General features: G+C 36.8%; 1 non-coding gene across 1 annotated transcript; it reads left to right on the forward strand.

Annotated features, from left to right (window-relative positions):
* Window positions 1-2,422: 2,422 nt before the first annotated feature.
* On the forward strand, window positions 2,423-2,584 carry LOC111817485. The gene has a single exon (XR_002821672.1). It is a non-coding gene; the product is annotated as a U1 spliceosomal RNA (small nuclear RNA).
* Window positions 2,585-8,112: the final 5,528 nt, after the last annotated feature.

Here is an 8,112-nt window from a genome sequence, read left to right on the forward strand (position 1 = left end):
TGCATAAGTTTCACAATATGAGATTAACTCCTGCTTAGAATTTATTGAAAGGTAAGCCATCTCATTGTTTAAATGAAAAATAGCAATGGTAGGAGACACAAGCTTAATGATCAGTGGTGTTAACCAACCACATGATACCTCTATGATACTATCTTATGGGTCACTTCAAAATTTGAATTTATTTTATTCCAAATTCAGAACCCATATGCTATCAATAATGTCAGTATATTTCAATGTCCTTTCAACAGTTTATATATACTGTACTCTTTATTTTTTTGAAACTGGGGATTGAACTCAGGCCTTGCACTTGCCAGGGAAGCACTTATTCCGCTGAACCATCTCCCTGGCCCCAAAATATGAAACATCCCTGAGGGATTTTTTTTTTTTTTTGGTTGTTGTTTGTTGATTTGTTTTCGGAACCAGGGATTGAATTTAGGCTCTTGCACTTGTCAGGAAATGTTTATTCCACTGAGCCATCTCCTTGGCCCCTTAGCCATCTCTCCCACCCTCAAATTTTAATCTTTTCAAATTAAAGTAGCAGAATTATCAATCTTTGTATGAAAGTCATAGTATTACTTAAGAATGAACTCATTATTAAGCCTGAGTGTATTATACTATTAGACTCACATATGAGGATTTGGACCTATATAAGAGATATTTTTTTAAATATTGTTCTAGGGTATTGGTCTCTGTCTTCTAATTAAAATTTATTCATGAATAAAAGTGGGCTCTATGTTATATCATGCACAGTTAAATTTTTATACATTAAGTGAATGCTGTATTGCATCGAAGTATTTTTCTCAAAACCCCTAAACTCTTCACATTTTAATAACTTTATATATGACATGCTTACTTGTGGCTAAAATGAAATTAATAAATTATGACCATTTAGTTTTCAAATCAAACAAAATATTTCAACTTTGTGTACACATTGCAGTTAGTCAATATGGGTTGAATGTCGCTCTGCCCCAGAATTCATGAGTAATTTAGAGTACTTCCTGTGAACCATTCTCCTTGATTTAATGTTCAGAGTAGAAAAACATTAAGGTGACAATTTGAATAAAAAGAGGAATTATTGTCTAAAAAGTACTTTGAATACTTTGAGTAATCCCTTTATCTAACTCTCAGGGTGAAATAGAATATAAATTTAAAAAAAAAGATTTGATAGTAGAGGGAAAGAAGTCTTATATAATTGATCTGTACAAGGTTGGATATATATGTATTGGGATAGAAAGCTAGCCATATATATAATATATATATATATATATATATTTCTTTATCAGGGCTGGGCCTGTATTTTGGGTCTCATTGGTTCAAGTTAAGCTTCTACACTGTGTTTACCCTTATGTCAGGGTTCTAGAAGTACCCCATTTTTAAGCTTTGATTTTCCCAAGCTACAGAATAGATGCTGTAACTTCACAGCTGCATCTTACAGACGCTTATACCATATGTTGACATTCAGAATATCCTTTAAATAGAAACAGCAATGCCATTTTACAACGAAGAGATGTGCTAAACTATTAGGCAAATTGATTGGAATTAATATTATTTTGATTAAGTCTGGATTTAATCTACTTTTGACATTCTCCTTTTAACACTTTTCAAAATCCTATTAGCTTATATAGATGATTAGCATCTCCTGGACTCTGAATTTACAATCTGAAAGTTTTTCTCACCATAGCCTTCTCTTCATTTTCATGACTTAAATCCAAGTATTAAAAAGACATTTGAAAAACTGCTTAAATATTATTTAACTTAAAGTTTGAAACTGCTTGTAGTGACATCACTAATTATCCTTTCAAAAGTCAAACACCATTCTTAAAACAGGAAAGCAAAAGGAAGCAAATGCATTTGCCAGTCCTGAGTAATGTACACAAGGCATGTGGAAATATTACATACACATCCGTCTTTAGTTCTCAATAATAAGCAAAGAAACAAGTAATGCAGTGGTATAATTATGCTTTCCCTTCAAGAGAATCAAGAAATTGGCGCTGTCCATATGCTAGGAAATTCATTTTCTTTTTGGAAAGCTTAGAAAAGACTTCAAGATCCTCTTGTTTACTATTACCAAACCCACGCCAATCCTTGAGTATCCACAAGAATTAGAAGAATAAATAGGAAGGGCCGGCCAAATAGCTCAGTGGATTAAAGCACCTGCTTACAAACTCAAGGGCTGGGGTTTGATCCCTGGGCCGTGCTGGCCCAACACCCAGGGTGCCTTGAGACAGCAATTCAGACTGGGCGAGGTGATACGTTCCTGTAATCCCAGTGCTTGGGAGGCTGGAAACAGGCGGATCACTATGAGTCTGATATAATAGCGAGACCCTGAACACCCTGTAGCCCCTTCTGTAAAATACAAAAGAAAAAGAAAAAAAAATAAATGAGGGCACATTGTACTTCCTTTAAATCAGCTATAATAGTAATACTTACCTGGCAGAGGAGATACCATGATCAGGAAGGTGGTTTCCCAGTGCGAGGCTCATCCATTGCACTCTGGATGTGCTGACCCCTGCAGTTTCCTCAAACATGGGAAACTTGTCTGCATAATTTGTGGTAGTGTGGACTGCATTTGTGCTTTAGCCTGAAAAAAATATTCAACTATAGTAGCAAAAGATGTCTAAAATTTTAGGGCTGGGAGATTGCTCAGTGGTCTAATCGCCTGCCTGACAAGTGCAGGGACCTGGGTTTGATACCCAGGTACTGCACGCAGTACGTGCCCCACATGGAGCCAGTTATCTCGGCTTGGTGTGGTGGCATATGATGTGTATAGTCCTAGTTTTGGGAAGGCTGAGACAAGAAGATCAGTACACTTCCAAGCTGCTTAGCGAGACCCTGTATCAAATAAAAGATTTTCAAAAACGTAAAATTGTACATAAAATACTTTTTCAGTTCAAAGTTAAATCTGTAGTCTAAAATGTATTTTGTATGACAATGACAAGTTAAAGACTGTTATGGTTTGTGTGTATTTTTCCCCAAAGCCTCATGCTGTCATTGAGGCACAGTTCTACAGTTTATGATTAATTCATGACCCAGGGCTGGGATTATGGGTCAGAGTACTGCTGGGATTATGGGTGTAAGAGCTACACCCAGCCTGGGGTGGACAGTCTGAATTCTGAAATAACTTTAGAGAGACAGAGAGACAGACTTGCTCTCTGCAGCCATTATTACCACTCCTACTCCCATTTTTTTCTTGTTCTTCCCCCACCCCCCCCGGAACTGGAGATTGAACTCAGGCCCTTGCACTTGCCGGGGAAGCGCTTATTCCACTGAGCCATCTCCCTGGCCCAATTTTTTTCTTGTTCTTATGTTGTTTTTCTCCACCATGAGCTGCTGCCCTCTGTCCCGTGCCACTCTTCTTTGGAGCTAGCCGAATATGGACTGAAACCTCCAGAAGCTAAACAAATCTTTCCTTCCTTCATTCTGAGTGTTGAGTGCTTGTCTCAGCAACAAGAAAAGAGTAACTGAGTCTTATACCACAATCTCTCCAAGCTGAAGTAACGGGAAAGAAACACAAAGTCCCTAAACCTACTACAAATATTAGATTTCAAGTGTAACAAAGACCAAAGGGCTAAGTCAGCTGTTAGCTCTCAGACTCCTGAGAACAGCTGATTTTACACTTTCTGAACCACATGGAGCATAAAGAAGGAGATTAAAAAAAATTCCAAAGAAAATGCTGCATAAATTTCCACAAAAAAGGAAGAAAAGGACCTGAGAATACAAGCAGGACTTAACTTTTCCAAGAAAGTATACTTCTCTGAGCTTAGTGGTAAGAAAAAGATTGTGTTTACTGAGAATTCCAGTTTAAAGACTGTCTTTATGGGTGTCTTTTGTTCCAATTTTGGTAACTTTTTGTCTTACAGGTATTTGTTATTTCAGGATTTCTTTTTCCTGACACAAGGTACAAATTTATACAAATTGAATAAAAGAACTAGCAGTTTATACATGATGACACAGCTGTAAGAAATCTGCCCCATGTTTTTTTAAATTTTAATTAATTAAGTAATTTATTTATTTATTTGGTACAGGGTCTTATTATGTAGTTCAGACTCATAGTGATCCTCCTGTCTCAGCCTTTCCAGGACTGGGATTGCAGGCATGAGCTACCATGTCCAGAGTTCCAGGTCACCATGACATACAGTATTGGTGATGGAACTAGGGTCTTGCGCTTGACGGACAGGTGCTTAGACTTCAGAGGTATCGCCCTGGCCCCCCATGATAGGTTTTTAGTTTGTATATTGCATGATCTGTCCAGCAGGTCATACCAACCCTGGGCATGGGATGCCTAACCATGGAAGATCATGACCAATTGAATGGAGATTTGACCTCTGAATACGGCTGAATGAAAGGTATTTTTTTCTCTGAAATTTCTAATTAGATGTCCAGAATTCTAGTTAGCCTACAGCAGTGATGGCAGACCTGTGACATGTGTGCTACTTCAAGCTGTTTAAATCATTGACAGTTCTAAAAGGTTTGCTATCATTGGTCTATAGAAACACAGCAGAAAGGTACATAAATGAGTAAATGTGAAAAGCATCTAAAAGGATAAAAATGAAATATCAGGTAGCCAAGAAACAACAAATAAATTTTTGCTTCATTCCTACAATCCCTCAAGAGAAACTCATATTCCTCTGGTAAATTGTCTTTTACTAATTGCAACAAGTTTGGGCAGGTTTCTAACCTTCAAACTCAATGACCCCAAGTGTAATAGAATTTAAATGTTGTTTGGGCTCCAATCTTTTGCTGTAGTTACAGTTACAGCAACTGAGGCGGAAGGATGTTGTGGGAACCTTTCGGAGTTTCTTAATGATTTTCTGAGGTTCTAGATCACCTCCTGCCGAACTATTCTATGAGGTGTGATCAAAAGTTACTGCGAATGATTAAGGAAATAATATTACAGTAGGAGACACATTGTCATTAAATGTTCTCAAAGTATTCTCCTTGGCCTCTTACATACATATTCCATCACCCTCACCATCTCTATGAAGCTGTCTATTGTGAGCTTCTTTAACTGTGCTGTCATGGCTGTCACTGTGTCCTGAATTGATTCAAAATATTTATGGCATGTGCTATGAAATGAAAGCATTGCAGTGTGTCCTAACCACTGTATTCACTGGACCTGGCACCGACTGACGTTTGGCCCTTTCCAAAAGCCCAACGACCACAAAATAAGCGATATGGATCATTTCAGGATGTCAAGGCAACCACAGCAGTACAACTAAAGGTAATTATGAAAGAGGACTTCCAGAAGTGCTTCAGAAAATGACAAGAACAATGGGATAAGTGTGCTTTTAAAGGGAGTGGTGTCCTGAGAGAGACTGTTGTAGTGTCTCTTAATGTGATGTCCTTTCAGATTACACATCCTATTTTCTGATCACACCCAACATACTCAATCTTTAGTATTGACACTTTGCTTTAATTTTGTATTAGAGAAACTTGTGTGCACATTGTTATTCTACACTTGTAAAGTTGGTGAGCCTTCCCTTTCTCATGACAGTCAAATAAGTATATTTATACAATCAGTAATGCCTCCCAGAGAACTGTGTTTGGTATAGCAGATATGTGAAAAAAAAAAGAAACTGAAAATATAAAATACTATGACTAACAAAGAATATGTTCACAGTCAATAAGTAATCAGTATCTGCCATAGTCAATCTCCAGTTCTGTTAACGCACCTTCCAAAGTGCATGTGCTCATTTCACTTGTCCCTGCAGTACATAACAGCCAGTTTTATAACAAGTACACTGTTGTACAGTTTGTGAGTGGTAGCCCTTGGCGACAGGGTTGCTGCCCTAAGCAGATGTCATGCTACAGAAAATGGGTAAGCCCTTCACATTCTTCAGGATGTTCCTCAGTTGTACGTCCTTACATTTTACCTATGTAACAGTCTTAAGTGAATTACGATTATATCGTCATCATAGGACATGATGTATTTTAGTGCCAAAATGAGTATCTATAATAGTGGTTAGATTATTTTTTTTCTTTTCTGTCATTGCATAGGTAACAATACAATCTAGATTGCTTTCTTTGGTGTATATTTGGAATTCACATATCACTGGCAAAGAACAAGCAACACAGACAAAAACGTAAAACTATAGTAGCAAAAATATTCTTCAAAAATTTCTTGTATCATGATTTCTTTCCTTGATATGAGTCTAATTCTATCCTTGATGCATGCATTCAGGGACATCAGAAGACAGTATACTGAGATAATAATAACTATGTATATACTATGTTCTTTCTCTATATATACCCATGATAAAATGTAAAGATTAATAAGAGATAATCAGTAATAATACTAATATGGAATAATTCTAACAATATGTTATAATAGACGTTGAATGTAGTATCTTATCACCCATTGTTTTAAATATGTTTTTGTATGTTATTTTTTTGTTTTATTTTATTTTATTTTATTATTTTGCCATACTGGGAGTTAAACTCTGGACCTTGTGCTTGCCAGGTAGACACTTAAGGCACTGAGATTATATAAAGCACCCTCACACTTTTTATAATATGAGATATTATGGCTACATGATGAGATGAAGTAAAACGCTTGTTTCCTATTTGTGTCTTTAACCCACAAATTGAATAAAAAAAAAGTTGGGGTGAAATGTTTTATTGTTTTGTACTAATGTGATTAGAAAAGTTGTCTTCGGGATATTGACAATTAAGTTGAAACCTGCAAAATAGAAGAAGATCCTTCCAACTTCTGAGGAAGAAATGTCCTGACACAGGACAGTAACACACAAAGAACACGAGGACAGCACAGCCCTCCTCAGCATGGCAGGCTGAGGGTTCTGTCGCACAAGGAACTGTGCGTTCACTGCCCTGTTGCATGATCTATGCCAGTGGCCATTTAGAAAATACACGTTAACACTAGTGAAGGATCTTGGGGATCCAGTGCAGTGGTATGGTACACACGTGGCTGGTGGAGGACTCTTTTGGCCGATTCATAGCTTATGCGAAAGTCTTTGCTGACTTTCTGGGAAAAAAAAATTACTTAAAGAAGAAAAATGCTGGCAATGTAGGACAAAAAATGTCAGGTTTATTCGGTGTTTAAAAAAGAAAGAGATTATCTGATAGAAATTCTTTTACGACAAGGTAATGATAGAAATAGGAAGGTTATTATTATGTAGTTCAAGTAATTTCTTACTGAATATATAGAATGAGAGGAAGGATATACACAAGCACATAATTGGAAAAGATAGAAAAAAGGTTTTTTTTATTTATTTATGTACTTCACTTGATTTACTCTACTGATTTTGGTTTACAAATTATAAATCTCATAATGTCAACAAGTCCAAATCAATGGGAAAAATGTGTAAAATTGCACAAAAATGCAGATTTGTCTACTCTAACTCTAGTTTTCATGCTCTTTCACCTTGTCATTTAAAATTATATGTTTTAACCAAACATTATTAGCCAAAACAAAGAAAGCAGAACAATTTAGACTTTATACAACTTAGAATAATCTGTAAAGTGCTGAAAGAATAAAATAACACTAATAGAGATAATTTTCCTATGGTATTTTACAGAGACGCTCCTAACAAAACATTAAAGGACAAGATAGAAGCTATGAATTCCCCCAGGTCTCAAGTTGGAGGGACTTTATTAAGAATTTTATCCCTTTGAAGATTGATGATGGATTATTAAATATTGATAGGAAAAATTGAGGAATAAAATGTATGCCTCCAAACAAGAAAAAGAAAAATAGAAAATAGGACAAATCACAACTGATGATGAGTGGAGCTGAAAATAAATAGCATCACACCATGAGGTGTTCAGTTACTACAGTAAGGAGTGTAATCTGATCTTTTGTGGAATGGCAAGAGTCTAAACTGTCTTGGCCCAACACAATTGGGAGGTTAAAAATTCAGTTTAGGGCTGGCTAGATAGCTCAGTGGATTAAAGCACCTGCTTTGGCAGATGCAGGGACTGGGGTTCAATCCCTGGCCTGCCAAGCTGGCCCCACCGCTGGGGCCCACTAAGAGGGCAACTGAGACCTTGTGTGGTGTCATGCACCTGTAATCCCAGCACTTGGGAGGCTGAAAACAGGAGGATTACTATGAGTCCAATCTGTGTTGTGAGACCCTCTACACCCTGAACTAAAAA

This window comes from Octodon degus, unplaced genomic scaffold (assembly GCF_000260255.1).
Source record: "Octodon degus isolate 3935 unplaced genomic scaffold, OctDeg1.0 scaffold00058, whole genome shotgun sequence".
Taxonomy (NCBI): domain Eukaryota; kingdom Metazoa; phylum Chordata; class Mammalia; order Rodentia; family Octodontidae; genus Octodon; species Octodon degus.